Genomic DNA, 16882 nt, shown 5'->3' with positions numbered 1-16882 from the left:
GGATGAGGTGATGTTATCTACCTGGATTTGTGCAAAGCGTTTCAAACTGTCCCACACAACATCCTTGTCTCTAAATTGGAGAGACATCAATTTGATAGGTGGACCACTCGGTGGATAAAGAACTGGCTGGATGGTTGCACTCAAAGAGTTGTGGTCAATGGTTCAATGTCTGGCTGGAGACCAGTAACGAGTGGTGTCCCTCAGGGATCGATGTTGGGACAGGTCTTGTTTAACATCTTTGTCGGTGACATGGACAGTGGGATTGAGTGTGCCCTCAGCAAGTTTGCTGATGACACCAAGCTGTGTGGTTCGGTTGATACGCTGGAGGGAAGAAATGCCATTCAGAGGGACCTTGACATGCTTGTTAGGTGGGCTGATGCCCACCTCATGAAGTTTAACCATGACAAGTGCAAGGTCCTACACCTGGGTCAGAGCAATCCCAGGCACAGCTACAGGTTGGGCGGAGAAGAGATTCAGAGCAGCCCTGTGGAGAAGGACTTGGGGGTGCTGATCGATGAGAAAATGAACATGAGCCAGCTTCAGTGTGTGCTTGCAGCCCAGAAAGCCAACCGTATTCTGGGCTGCATCAAAAGAAGCTTGACCAGCAGGTCAAAGGAGGTGATCCTGCCCCTCTACTCTGCTCTTGTGAGACCTCACTTGGAGTATTGTGTGCAGTTCTGGTGTCCTCAACATAAAAAGGACATGGAACTGTTGGAACAAGTCCAGAGGAGGGCCATGAGGATGATCAGGGGACTGGAGCACCTGCCATATGAAGACAGGCTGAGAAAGTTGGGGCTGTTGAGCCTGGAGAAGAGGAGGCTGCATGGAGACCTCCTAGCAGCCTTCCAGTATCTGAAGGGGGCCTACAGGGATGTTGGTGAGGGACTATTCATTAGGAACTGTAGTGATAGGACAAGGCGTAATGGGTTGAAACTTAAACAGGGGAAGTTTATATTGGATATAAGGAAGAAATTCTTTACTGTGAGGGTGGTGAGGCACTGGAATGGGTTGCCCAGGGAGGTTGTGAATGCTCCATCTCTCACAGTGTTCAAGGCCAGGTTGGACAACGCCTTGTGTGACATGGTTTAGTGTGAGGTGTTCCTGCCCATGTCAAGAGGGTTATAACTAGATGATCTTAAGGTCCTTTCCAACCCAAACTATTCTATGATTCTATGATTCTATTCATAGTCCAAGAATACACTGTTAATTATAGCATCACCCAGTGGCATCACAATAAGTAGACTGTATAATTACTGACATTATGAACTTTCATTTCTGAGTTTTAAAGCTAAGTAGTGAAAAACACCCAACACACTGTAGTCTGAAACTTGGCATCCAGAGTGCCAGAGCTTGGGAGACATGTAAGGTTTTAAAATAAATTTTTAAAGATAATGGTTCAGTTCTCTGGGGTTTTCCAGTTGAGGATTTTTTTTTGTATTTTTGTGACTTGAAAAGTATTGCAGTAAAAACAGGAAAAATTGGCAAGAAATTAGTTCATAATATGTCTTAATTAATTTTGGCATTATAAATATTATTGTCGTGGTTTAAAACCCCACCTCAGTCTCCCGCTGTACCACACACCCCTTTTTCCCCCCCACCTCCCCACTCCCGGAGGGATGGGGAGGAGAACCGGAGGAATATAACTCCCACAGATTGAGATAAAAACCAATCCAGCAATTAAGGTATAACACAAATCACTACTGCTACCACTAATAAATCAATGATAGAGGAAATAAACAAGGAGAGAGAATACAATACCACCCACCAAAACGAGCCCAACCCGGAAGAGAGAGCTAACCCCTCCCCCTTCCGGCCAACTTCCAGTTACCTCCCTGAGCATGACGTGCTATGGTATGGAATACCTCTCCGACTAGCCCAGGCCAGGCGCCCTATCTCTCCCTCCTCCCGGCCTCCCCTCCTCCCTGGCAGAGCATGAGCTCAGAAAAGGCCTTGGACAAAATCAAACATTTGAGCAGTAACTCAAAACGTATGTGCCACCAGCAACTGCTTCCAGCCCGAAAGTCAAAACACAGCACTGCACCAGCTACCAAGAAGGAGAAAAATGACTGCTACTGCTGAACCCATGAAAATTATATATAAAATAGCCAAGATATTTGAGTTTGAAAAAGGTACTTTAAACAGGTGTGTTTATGTGGATTCTTTTTTAGCATAACTTGACATAAAACAGTTACTCTATAAAATATGCTTTCAAGTACCTATTGCTTAAATGTGCTTAAAATTTTCTATTTCTAGCAAGCACTTCCATAGTTTCTTCACTGGAAATGAGACATCTACCAGATTTTGCAGTTATAACAATGGCAAGTCAATCTCCAAAACTTTATTAAGAGACTACCATTATCTCAGCCTGCATTTTCAAAACACAAATAGATTAACATGAATTCTTAGCATCAACATAGCATTCTGCAAGCTAGGTATCAAAGTTAGTTTTTTTTATGAGGAAAGTTTTCACCATCCCTATTTTATAAATGGGCAAATATTATAGAAATAAAACCAAATTTGGTCAGTTTCATACCAGGAGACAGAAGACTACTTCAAAGTGATAGCTTTAATACTAACCTGATACTGCCCCTGTGAATATAGGCCAGGATCCAATTTGCCTTTGTCGCTGCAGCCGCACACTGCTGAGTTATGTTTGTCTTCTTGTCTGCTAGGACCCCCAGGTCCCTTTCAGCAAGGCTGTTCCCCAGCCACACAGATCCTAGCCTGTAGGAATTCACACTTGTCTTTATTGAACTTAATTTATACAGTTCTTGCTATCACAATCTTCTTTGCTGAAGTACAGAGAAACTCAAAGAGAACTCCCAAGAACCAATGTTAAGATCCTGTTGCCATGAGAGGGGACACAGTTCCTACAAAATGCATTTTTTCAATACTGAGATAGAATAAGAAGCTCGTGTCTTTTTAAGGGTCCTTCTCCCCCAGCCCACTACCCCTCTCCCCCTTTGGCTCATCTGTGCTACTGGATGTAGCTGTATATACGGAACAGGATAAAAACCACTGTCTTTCAAAGTCTGATCCTGCTTACGTGCCTGGATTAGTGGTCCCTACCCCTGAGATCAACATAGTCAGATGGTGATATTACACATTGGATGCTTTCAGAATATTCTTCCTCTCATATTTATACTGTTCAGTATGGGATATGATTTTTGCCCTGGTTCATTAGTAAGTTGTGAGGTTAGCTATTTACTATTAACTAAAGATTTTCTTAGGGGATTCTATACTGAAGGTATTCAGTTTGTGGTGGAAAAGTTTTCCTCATAAAGCTGCATTAGAAAAGGTTTTAGGGGAAGGTGCCTCTTAAAGAAATAAATAAGATAGGGTTTCTAATACCTAATAAGCACATGAATCCAGTGGTTCAGTGGGGTGGAGTTAGTGCAGTCCTCTTCAGCTGGGAATGCTTTACAGTGATTGACAATTGGGAATGACTACTTCATGGCAGATATTAGTTCCTTAATAAAAGACATCAGATGAGAATTAATTGAGTAGTGGCATAATTAAACAGCATCCTTTGCTTCTTTTTCCCATTTACCTGAAACAGTCATAACTAGGATTAACTGTTGTGTGAGATCATAAAATAGAGAGGCAGTCTCTAGAATTGCAAACCCTAAAGCTTTTAGGGATTTAAAGATTATAACCAACACTTTGACCTGACAGCAGATGGGTAGCCAGGGAAAAGCATGGACTATGAGTCAGTGTACCATTCTGATAAAATGAACCATAACATTCAATACCAGATAAAGCTTCCATGGACGTTGGCCTCCCAATGTTATGCTGTGTGTCAGCTTCACTCTTCGAAGACGTCAATGCTGTAACATTTCCTCAGCATCTGATATCTGGGCAATTTAGTTAAATAACCCAGCGTCAGCTACCATCTCTGTGCAGATGAATCATACACATGTATCTCTAATGCTCTGTCCTGAAACAGATCTTTGTGTTAAAAAGCTAAACCTTTATATCTCTTTATGGATGCAGCTTCTAACTCAACTGCAAAATGATTTTAAAAAAGTTCTTTCCTTTCTGCCCCAGACTTTTGTTGTTGCTGTGAGCAGCAGCACCATTCTGCTTGCTACTTACACCACTAACATGGACCTAATCTTTGCCTCAGATTTTCAGTTTTCATGTCCAAGACAAGGATCAGCTTTACATATTATGGCATAGTATCTCTAAAAAACAACAGATGGTGCAGGCAGCCAGGGAAGATCAAGAAAATAATGAGATAATACTGGTCTTTGTAACAACTGTTTTGTAGATCCTCGAAGGAATGGCAGGTTTTTAACAGTGTTCTCTATACAGATCTTTAGTGACTTCCTACTCTTTATCACCTAAAAAAAAGCCCTAGTTTCTTCATGTACAACACCCAGTCAGTGTTGTCCCCCCTCAGCCCTGATTCAATATCTAAAGGCTGATGTTGACTCCCACTAGGCCAAATTTCAATTTTTTTTACACTTTCTTCTATACTGCCTCTCATGATTAAGAGCAGATGACACTCAATGATCCAAAGTAGCATATTATCCTCCTTTTCCCTCCAGAACATTGTCTTTGTGGCACAGTTTTTCTGTTGCTCTTTGGTGCAGTCTCAAGTACAATGCAGTCCTGGTCCAAAGCTAGAACTGCCAGATGCTACATTAATACTGTACTCAGCATCAATCTCTTAACAGCATCTGAAGTCTCCTTTCATGACTGTGACAAAGCATGAAGGATTCAAGAGACATAAAGAGGAGGGAGGAGCCCTCTGCCCCTCATGATGTAGTCCAGCTAGGGAAACTGGGGATTTAGGCCCTTCTAAAAATGCACAGCAGAAAAGAAACTATGATTCGTGTCCCTGAAGGCAATTGTGCTGAGGTTAATAGAGAACAGCTGAAGTCAAAGATGAAGTTTTTTACTAGACCATTACTTTCAATAACTCTTCCCTTCTTCCTCTCTGCAAAATACATTTTGATTTACATTTTCCTGGTTTTGATGAAAGACTGGAAACTCGACATTTTTTACTTAGTGGTGTGGTAGTTTTTCCCATTAAAGGATTTTTATGGTTATGAAAAATAATGTTTAAGTATTTAATTTAATCTTTTTCTGTGAATCTGAAAGCAAAGGTGTCATGTGGTAAACTAGGATCTGCATGGAGTTGCTCTGTGTACCATGGAAAAGATGGCTGGTCAGGGTAGGTGATGGAAGCCTTTGAACTCCAAGTCTATTGGAAATGCCCTAGTTCAATCAGGAATTAATTCAGAGAAGTCCTGTGGCCTGCATTATGCAGGAGGTCAGACCAGAGGGTCACAATCATCTCTTCCAGCATAATAATCCATGAATCTGTGAGAGCTACCAGCTTTTAAGGTTCATTTCCTCTAAATGCCAATGTTTATTTGTAGCTGTAACATTTTTGGTATAACATGCATAGCTGGTAAGGTAAATTAATGCTAACACTTTTGCTCAAATATTTTAATTTTATTTTTCATCAAACAAATCAGAAAATGAGTCATAGATAATGCAATGAAAACTGATTTCATCCTATATGAAACTAACTTCTCTTCCACTAGATCTCTTCCCTAGGTTAGAAGTTTTTGTTTTTAAAATATTTTATCTGAGTCTAGGACAGGATCTTGAGCTTTCGCATAGGGTCAGACTACAAGAAGTTTGATTTAAATATCTGCAAAATTTGAAATACATCTGTCACTGTGCTCTATATTTTTGGCAGTTATAGGCCACCTTTAGTCTGTGTAATGATGAAAGTTTGACTTCGTTTGATTTCTCTTTTTTAGCCAAATGAACAGTGCATCTTTCTTTAAGTGTGATTCTCATGAAACGTTTGGCCCAGTAATAGTATGCAAATTGAACTCTTCAAAAATTAATACTAACATTTATTAAATAATGCATCATACAATAAGTTAATTTGAAATTCTAAGTTGAATTCCCTGCTCATGAGAGTGAATATTCTTTTTTTCCTGTGTCATCTTCATAAAACATCTTTATAGTCTTTCCAAATATCTTGAATGTAGTTCTTGGGTTTTGACAAATTAATTTTTGCTGAAGCTATTGATGAAGAGACTGTCTTCCAGAGTTTTGATATCTTCTATTCCTTGATATCTTCTGTTTTCACACAATTGTTAATATTTTCTTAGTTTAAACATGCAATCATTTTGTAAAGATGTAAAAGCTCAGAACAAATACTGTAAACAAGCAGTATTATTGCAATAACAAGAAATATGTGCCTAACCACAAATTTACCTGACATACTATTACACTCAAAGCTGCATTGTAACATGTAGCATGTCACTATTTAGTTTGACAAAAGCAAGCACAGATTTTCCACATTTGCCTGTGTTTAAAAATTCTGAACGCCCTTTTGAATATGCTTTTTCTTGGAGATTCTTTTTTTTGTCTCATATGTTTAATGAGTGCATCACTGTCACTTTCCACCCATTCTTTTACCAGCCATGACACAGGCAGGTGCTGAAGCAGAGGCTGGTAAAATAACTGAGTAGAAATTAATACAGCAAAAGATAGTAAGGTCTGTTCTGTAAGAGAAGACCTTTCAAACACAAATCAAGCAAGGCAATAAAATCATCCCTCCCTGCTGTTCAGCAAAGCCCAAAGCAAGCAAGCAGGTGAGCTGGAGCTCTCCTTCTCCATCTCTTCAACAGTCCCCAGCCTCCTCCTGCAGCATCTGCTGGCTCCCCAGAGCCAGGCCAGGATGCACTTTAACCTCTTTTGCTCCTGCACGCTGCCATATAGGGAGAGCAACAGGAAAGTCAGTGTTTTAGGGGGAATGCATCAAAAAGAAAACCAATATATATTCCCTTTGATATAATATTGCCATTAATGTGTGTGTGAGTGCATTCTCAGTGAGTTTAGGTAATTTTTTGCTTCTTGCACCTCAAGAATGTCTTTGTGTTTGTGTCTCAGAGGAAAGTGGACCTTTAGGTCACTCTGTCTTTTAGTGATGGTTTTCTGGGTGTGTCTCAAGGTTGTGTCCACCTGAAGTAGTAACTTTGCCAAGCATCCAGTCAGCAGTGGCAGTGTGCACAGGTAATTGCCTTAACTGGGAGCAGGATAACAGTGTGTAGATAGCAACTTGAAACATTTCCATCAATTTTCCCCCTCAGCCAGCCTAGCCAGGCTGAAATAACAGTACAGCCAAGGAGTGTAGCCAGGAATTTGAGGATATGAGCTGAAGTTTTACTTCTGACTTGTGCTGAGGACTGGCTCCTTTTAGCACATCAGGAAGCAGGTGCTGGCTATTTGGGCTGCAGGTGGATGTGTCCTTTGCCATATCACTCCCATGTATGCTGCTGCTTCAAGGCACTGAGGAGCCTTACCCACTTTTTAGTTTGATGCACATCCCAGTTGGGGAAGCACTTCTGTCTTTTTTTTTTCTTTTGACTAGAAATCACTTTAACACTCCAAAAGGCCCCTACTTTATGAGTGGAAAAATGTGATCTATTTGAGCATGATGGGCTCCTACGTGAGCGCAAATGATTTGGCAAATTTTGAAAAGAGAACATGTGGCCTGAATAATCAACAAGAGGAATTCACAAAGCTTTGGCTTGGCTTGCTTAATTTTTTTCTCTCATTTGTTTGTTCTTATAACTGCCACCTGTTCTTTTGTCTTCCTGTAGATCTGCATTTAAAAAATAACTAGAAGAGACATAATGATAATTTAACTTGACTTTCTGCATAGAACAGAAGCTATAATTTCATCCACTGTTTCCAATGCTTTTGCAGTAAAGCATAGCCTTTAGAAAGATATCAAGTATATCATTCCAGGTGATGTCTATCACCTCCCTATGTAAAAATTTCGTACAGCTAATTATGTCCAGTGTTCAGAACATTATATTGGTCCCACCTGGAATTTCTCTAGGTTTACCTGCCATATATTAAATTTCATCCAGCATTTGACTGAAAGTGGAAAGAGACCTTTGCAAGCAGAAATATTCTGCCTCAGAACTTGTAGGCTCTAATCTTTCACATTCTCTTTGACAAACTAAAGAAATAAACCTTTACACTTCTCTAACGTTAAGGTGAGATCTACATTGTCAGTCGTTCCTGCTGCCCTTTTCCAGACTCCTTGAGATTTGTCAAGGTTCAGTGTTCCCGTAATAGACGCAGTAAGCCTATACTAGCTTAATTTAAGAATAATCACATATATCAGGAAACAAAGAAGTCACCTGGGCACCTGCTGCCAATCCTATGTCAACAGTAAGAAATATCGTTCAGCTTCAGACCCAAACTCAGTGATGCCAGACTTCAGATTTTTTTATTCACATAGGAAAAGTTATATCATATCACTCAAGGTTTCTTATTTTAATTACAAATTCTGCTGCAAAATACCTGCAATTAAAAAAAATAAATTGAGCTGTGTTAGTAAGAATGGCTGAAAAAAGATGGTTGAATCCTAAAGGGAATAAATTAAATATTCTTCCCATAGGAAGGGAAGAGTTTTCAAAGATAACACTAGGGTAATGAAGAATAGAGATCTTTGAGCTCCCTGAGCATACTGCTAGGTGAAACCATACAGGTCATGGCAGTTCTTTGGAGATTAGTTTTGAGATTCATTCTCATTTCTAATCTACTTCATGGGAGAAAGGAGGTCAAATGGATTGAAACAAACCCATGTTTCTATGAAACCATTTGCTGTGAAACTCCACCAACTACACATGGAGAAATACCTTTGATTTTAATCACTTTTAAACAAATAGCTTAGTCAAACCTCTCCATCTTCAAAATGAATCCTGCTGAAGGACCATGTGTGCCCACAGTACCACAGAGAAAAGTGGCATTCCAATCAGAAAATAGTTCTTATCATTTTGGCAGAGTTCTGGACTGCCTTGATTTACAGTAGTCTAGACCTATTGAATTTTGCACAGTGTGTATGTCCATGATCATCGTGATCATTATATTTCATTTTCTAACTGGTTATAGTAAGCAATGTGTACTATCAGACTTCAACCTTTAGTAGCAAAACACTCAAGAGTAACCTCTATTCCCAACCCACGCATGCAGCATATATTCACACACAATTTTAAGTCATATGAAGTTACTGACTTCACCTAACACTTTCTCAGTAGTAAAGTGGGGTAGTTTGGGGAACCTGAAGTCCTTTCTCTCAACTCAGGGACAGAGTGCATAGCCTACAAAGTGAGTGATTTAGAGGCCTTCTTTCCATTTTCTTCCCCACAGAAACTGCACATAAATTGCAACTTCCTCTAGAAGTCCTTTGTGCATTAGCTTTCCACTCCGTGCAGCAAATTATAACATACTACATATGGAATCCATTTATTTCTCTGCCCAACTTCACTTAGGTGTTCCCCATGCATTCATTACAGAATAATCCATCAAATAATGCAAACCTCTGTACCTTTACTTATGACACACATCCTTGTATCCTTATGGACTATCAATACAAAAATTCTTCATTTTTTACATGACTAGAAAGAAAGAGCTACATTGCCAGCATTTATTTTGCTTCACTTGTGGATTTATATATGTTCATTGCTACCACTGATTTTATTCTTTAAATGGGAACTTCAGCAGAATTCAGCCCAAAATTCAGGTCTATTCAGACCAGGAGCTTTTCCTGTTATTCTTGACTAATTTTTTCTCATGTATTTTAAAATAGACCTTTTTTCTTTTTTTCTTCTCTCTGCCTTTCTGTTTTCTGTCTTTCTCCTTTCCTTTCCTTTCCTTTCCTTTCCTTTCCTTTCCTTTCCTTTCCTTTCCTTTCCTTTCCTTTCCTTTCCTTTCCTTTCCTTTCCTTTCCTTTCCTTTCCTTTCCTTTCTTTCCCTTTCTCCTTTCCTTGCCCCTTTCCTTTTTCCTTTCCTTTTTCCTTTTTCCTTTCTCCTCCCCTTCTCTCTTTCTTCTTTAGCTCTCTCTCTCTTCCAGGAGGATGAGGGAAAAGCTGTTTGACTATTAAGACTATTTAAAAATCAAAAACATCTCTGGGTTTATAAGACAGTGTCAAAGTTACTGTGTTTTTCCATGAAGCTCAATACTATTCTGTGTGTATGTGTGACTTGGCATATGCTGGCATTTTTTGTCTTCTGTTACAGGCTTCTAAGATTCTTTCAGTCTGGTAAGGAAAACCATAGGCTGAGTATACACAATTTTGTTTTTAAATGTTGGGCATGTGCTGTGCTATCTTTTTTTGTAGTGCAGCAGTAAATTCTTCCTATCACATTGAGAGGGAATCGTGTTCTATGTTTGCTTCTTATTTTACAAATTTTAATAAAAAATGTAATTAAAAATGCTTCTTAGGCTGCAAAATGTGTAGTACACACTTTCTATTTCTATAGCATACAGTATATAATGAATAATGTGATTACTCCAGATATAATATGGGACTCCTCAATATGAATATGAATTATGTCTATGCAATGGTTTTCTATATCTATCTTTTATTATGTGGCACAATTTGCTTTATTTTCCTCAGGGCACAGCTTGAGCTCAGTTACCACCTCTGATTTTTGTGTGGATAATAAAATATTTATAGTCTTCAAAATTAGGTCCTGAGACAGTGATTAGTGCAGTATGAATGAGCAAGTGAATAGATAAGGGCATGACATTTTGCACATGCATTACCACATACTGAACTTATGCACACAAAATCCCAATTCGTGTGTATATACATGCCTGTGACTCCGATTCAGCAATTACTTTCTTCTTACCTGTGGCATTTCTCTTTCAGTTTTACCTGGCCACTGTATTCTCTATACAGAAGAAATTGGTCCATTATAGTTCTGCTTTTCAGGGTGCAGCTGGGGTCTTGTACAGGAAGGCTATGATTTTTCTAAGTATCTATTCAAATGACAATGTGATTGCCTTGATGCAGGTGACCTCCCAGCACTTCTTACAGTTTCCTGTGTGTTTCCTTCTTAGATGGACAATACCTTAAAAGCCAAAGTACTCTTTTCCCTATACAGACCCTGAGGAACCTGTGACACCCCAAAAGTGCTTTTTCCTACATTCCTTTGCTGAAATTCTTTATCCCCTCACCACATCCTGTATTGCAGTCCTACTTCTCATGGCTACATTTAACTTAATTTTGGTGTCATTGCACTTACAGTAAATGTTTTAGAGATGATTCAGGTTAGAAGTGCAATGTTAAAGTACAGAAACCTGTAAACAGTCACCTCTTTCAACGATATTCTAGGATGCGGCCCTGCTTTCCATGTCTGATTCCTTCTGGATGGTATTGAATGCAGTCCTTGCCTGCTTGCTTTGCTTGATTCAGATCTGTTAGTTTTAAAGGGCCTGTAAAAGCAGACATGACTTTACATAACCAACCATATCAAAAAAGTGTGTTTCCTCAGCCCCCAAATACATTAGATGCAGGCTTATTTCTACCAGGAAGTACCCCATTTTGTATTATGGTTGATCACAGTAAGCAAGTTACCTGCCTGCACAGAGTCATTAAGAATATAGACATTCTAGGACAATTCATGAATCCGTTCAGTAATTTTTAACAGAAAGGAAATTACTTACTGTTATGTCTTTACAAACTTTTTCTCTTTGCAAAGAACTTTCTTATACGACGTACTGTCTCTTAATAATTGCAGATGATTCTACAACACAGTGAGTCTTTGAAAATAGTGGGCAATTCAGCAAAAAGAATTGATGGCATGATACTGGCCCAAAGGACTTTTATACTTGTATGTTCCTTTAAACCTAAAATTGTACTACACTGAAGTATCCCAGCTATTTCTACGCATGATTCCTTTTCACAGTGTTTAAAATCATTGTTTCATGCCTCCCCAGAAGTAACACCAACATTTCTTTGACATGCATATCATATAATAAAGTAGCAGTCAGCAACATGACTAGCAGAAGCCAGATTTATTTTCTCAGCCAAGTTGAGAAGATTTGGAATGGTGAAGCAGCGTTGATCAGACAGTGTGTTTTACCATTGAATATCTAATTTAATATTAGTTAAACTTGATCAACAATTCAACAGTTTAGGGTCACATTATTAACAGAAAACATCAATCCTTTGGATAATTCAATTAAAGAAACATCAATAAAAATCTAATTTCAAAAGTCACTAGTATACCAATATACCATATCCAACAGACAGAAACTGCTCAGCCACCATTGAATCAGTGCCTGTTTTAATAAGTATTCAGAAATTATACTGAGACTTCAAAAGAAATTGTAAGGAATTGTTAGCAGGTTTATTAATGTTTTATGTTTTATTAAAAGTTTGGGTGTACATTTCACAATGAGCAACATCAAAAATCAGACTTTCTGCCTGTAATTTTGCTTCCTCCTGTCTTTCTGCCTTTGGGATTCGCTCTTTTCCTTTCATCAGCTGCCATTTTCAGCAGCATGCAGTAATTTCATGGCTCATTGCAAGCGCTGAAAACCTTTGAAACCACAAATGCTAACCTACCTGGCCTGCAGCCATTTAGGAAGAGATTAATTTAGCAAACAGAAGCAAAACACTTTCTACTTCTAGCCTGTGCATAATTTCACTTCTATCTATATTTATTTTACAGTGAGCAGCGTAATGACAATTTCAGTAATTGCAACTCTGTAAAAATTTGCCTACCTAGCTTATCTCACTATCACAAGACTGTGAGTCAGTCAGATTAGAAAAACTACAGCATGTGAAACTGCATTGGTTGCTTTCCAAAAAATATGTGCCTTATACATAACTTAAGTGACGCTTTGCTCTTATTTGTATACTTATCTACAGGACAATGGATTCTCCATGATGTTTGCTTGAGATGTGTGTGCCTTTTTAATGCACTGTGATTTATGGGTGCTTTTCCCATACAAAAAGATCAGCAACGCTAGTAGGCTGCAAGTGCCAGCCCATTTCTGCAGACTTAGTTACAAATGGCTGTTATGGTGCTGTCAAGCGATTTGAACAGAACTGAAAGTCCATCTGGGGCAAATCTAAGCTATCATGCTTGGAATGAATTCAAATTCAAAATTAGCCTACAGACTGTTAGCTGAAAAAAAAAAGTTCAAAATGTTTTATTGTTTCTAACTTGACTCAAAGATCAAATTCTGTAAATAAACACAAATACTTTTCTTTTAATCCATTTTTTTATTCCATTTGACCAGTGTGTTCAGAACGAGATGTATAATGCCAAGCTTGTAAATATATATTTATACAATAAAATAGAAACAGCTTTATTTCCCTGATACCCTATGATTTCTCTCAGTGATGAATACCCCACTTCTTACCAGGTTCATTGACTACCAAGGTTTCTGTGTTCATCCTCTGACAAATGTAAAAGCTACAATAACAGAACCCAAAGTCTTTGTTGCCATGTACTGTGTAGAAACTGGTAGCAATAAAGAGTTATTGTACTAGCATTTTCACATGCACAGAAGGAAAAAGATTTCTTTACAGTTTCCATGTCTGCCTTGGTAGCCAGCATGATGGCCTCAGGTATGAGGAATCCCTAAGGTATCTCACAGCTCCTGAGTTCTATATTGGTATCCTGCCACTGGTAGCAGGGCAATCTGGTGCCACTTTCTGGCAGTCATTGCTTTGGGCCCGGGCTGGTTGGAAGGGATTTTAGTGACCTTGAGTGACCTTGTGGATGGCAGTCACTGGGAAGTGATTTCAACTGCAGGATTATGCAGTGGTACTTTCCACCATGAGGAATTGCAAGATTGCTGCCAATGACATGGAGGGAGATGGAATGAAAGGGAGAGAGAGGGTCCTCAGTGTTGGAGATGAAACGATTTTAAGTGCACAGCTTTCCAGCTCTTTACATGAGAATAGTGAAAGAACGATTTAATATCATTGTTAGCTTGCTTCACTGTGATTCAGATACTTTTATATCAGCAAAATGAAAGTGTACAGCATTAAACTTGTTTATGCAGTGTTTTTATAATAGCTAATTCATTTAAGCATACAGATACACAGACGGCAGTGGGATGACTGGCCAACCCACACAGATGTACACCTCCAATCTGGCATCCCATAACATTCATAAAATATGTCAACACAGCCTGGATTCCTTCCATAGTTTATGTTAAACTATTGGTGTTCATACCATACAAGCAAAATATTTCATGTTGTTAAAATTTGTGTCCCTAGTAAATAAATATAAAAACTAAACACATTCCCTCTAAATGCACAAGCCCTGAGTAGCAGTGTTGAAGCAATATGTACTGTTTGTACTTCTAGTAACATTGGAGAAATTAACATTTGCAGAGCTGTTTATCATGCAGGCAAGTGATAATATTAGTATTCTGCTTTTAGCTGTGATGTCCCTTGTAGGGTGCTCTCTCTAGTTACTAGATTTCCTTATACATGGGATTACACATTGGAGCAAGCAGTGATGAAAGTGATCTGATGAGGAACATGGCCATGGGCAGGGAGTCCCATGGCCTAGGCTTGCCCCCTCTGTTGCCACCCCATAGCCTTGCATTGCCTCTTTCATTCACCCCTCAGCCTCCAGCTACAGGCACAGGCAGTTGGCATAAACCAGCTTTGTTTGGCACAGAGTGTCCTTGAGCAGTGGGAAGGCAGTGGCTCTGCTGAATATGAGTAACTGCAGATGCTCTAGTGCATGATAAAGGCCAGGAATGAGTCTGGTGTTCAGGATGTAGGAATAAGGGCTAAATCCTATTTTTAGACCAGAAATCTTTCAGAACCCTGAATGTAAAGTGCATTCACAGAGACCTTATGATCCACTGAGCACTTGAGCAGTCTTTGCACAGCACTGTTACAGTACTGGTTCCCCTCAATAAGACAGCAGAGTTACCCCACCTCCCCTCCACAGAGTTATCCTACCCCGACTTTGCAGAAGACCAGGATGGTCTCAGCAGCTGCAGCTAGGCAGATTCTCAGCTGCTTTTTGTGTAGGACAGCGGATAGTTTGTTTTCTGAAAAGAAGAAACAAGAAAGGTTGTTGCAGAGTAATCATTGGTAGCTCTTGCTGGGGGCCTTTGAGTCCTTGGTGCTTACATAGGTTGAGTTTTTTTACTTGTTCAGAGAACATCTTTTCCAAACATGATGATCTGAGCTTTTCTAAACGTGGCTGCTTAAAATGTTGCAGTTCCATGCACCTTGGATATTTATATGTTGTTATTCAATGATGAAGTATCATTTTTATATTTTGATTGTTGAATTATGTTACTAATAAGTTATATCACTAATATCTAACCATATAAAGTAAAATAGGTTAGAGTAGTACTACAAAATACTAGGATATTAATTTCTAGTAAAATATATCTGTTGTGGTAATGTTTCATGAGTAACATTCCCCATTAACACACATCTCTGCATTTCAGTAATTCCAGAGCTACAACACAGACCAATCAAGGAAACACATGGTAAACAAGTTATAATTTTGCTCAGGCAGCAAAACATAAAATAGTGAAATTTATGAGTGCTTTATGTGGAGGCACTGTAGGGTTAAGCAGATATTCAGGTGTACCTTCACCTTTACTTGATTAACAAACATGGCCATCAAGATAAAGGAATAGTGTGGAGGGAAGAAAGCAATATTTGATCGTTAATACACAAATGCAAAATTGCACTGCTGTTAGACATGCACAAGTCAGTAAAACCACATGCTGTTTGGAAAGGATTGAATTATCTTCAAGCACTACCATCTAATTAAATATGTATATATTTCTAGGGCCTGAACATTCCTATTCAAGAAAATGCTTAAGCATATGCTTAACTGCAGAATGGGGGCTTCGAAGGGGTATTAGTATGTGTAGTCAAATGTGCATATTTGTATGTGTAGTCGAAATGTACATATAACAAATGAGCAAAAGAACTTGTTTCACAATCAAGACTGATGACAGTTTGCTATAGGTTAATCAATTGCCTGGTTTCATTACTTCATTTGAAGCTGTTGGGTTTTTTTTTCTGTTAGATAGTGCAAAACATTGTTATAAACAAGTAAATTGTTCTTTTTGATTAACAGATGGCTTGTGACTAGCCAAAAAAAATGTTTATTTTTAAAAATGAAAGCAAGAGTATTCCTTGTTGAAACTTTCTATGTTGCAGTTAAGCTAAGAGAAAATTTATTAAAATGAAATTATAAAGTTATGAAAAACGGGAATTATAATGGAAACACTGATACAGCCAAAACTGTAACTATGAGAGCCATGCTGCTATTATTTACTATGGTAACACTATAAAAAACTACACTGTTTGGGCCATTATCCTTACAGTTTTCTTTTCTATACAAATCATTATATTTATTATCTGTCTTCTTGTATAGAGGGTCACAGAAAAGGCCAATCAAAAGCAGAAAAAGCCTGCTTTTCAAAAGGAAATTGGACCTATTTCTAATTCTTCTTTATCAAGTAGAAGGAGTGCAGACTTTTTTTGTGAAAAATTGTTTCATGTAAGATAAAAGTGCAGATTATTGGTGAGAAAATGACACACTTTTCCCTACATCTTGAAGATTCTTGGGAGATATTGCCAGTTTTCCTAAGAGATTTTCACCTTACTCACAAATACATTTCCTTACAGACTTCAAGCTTCAGGTGCTGAGGCTCTGAGTATTTATTTGGGAATACACTGCGTAATTCAGCTATTGTGACTTGGATAGACGTCTTAGCAATGTAGCGTCTTAGAACGAATATTGTACAGAGTATCAGACAAAATGGATGTGTTTGGAAATACTCATTTCTAATTTACAGGATGAAGAAAAACAAAGCTGAATTTGTGTTTGTTTCCCTCATTCCTTCTTTCTTTGTGTCCGGAAAAAATACAAATCTTGACACTACTCTTCATGTCTCTTTGGAAACTGTCATAAATATACCTGTATTTCTATGTATTATCAGACTTACTGACAACAGCCTAGTAGATAGACCGCAGTCTAAGGACACAAAGTCCCAGTGCCTGGCTTACACAATCATTTTTATAATTATGACTAATAAATATGT

The sequence above is a fragment of the Melopsittacus undulatus genome, chromosome 1, assembly GCF_012275295.1.
Source record: "Melopsittacus undulatus isolate bMelUnd1 chromosome 1, bMelUnd1.mat.Z, whole genome shotgun sequence".
In the NCBI taxonomy this organism is placed as follows: Eukaryota; Metazoa; Chordata; class Aves; order Psittaciformes; family Psittaculidae; genus Melopsittacus; species Melopsittacus undulatus.
The sequence above is the reverse complement of the archived record's forward strand: the minus strand, read 5'-3'. Positions refer to the sequence as shown.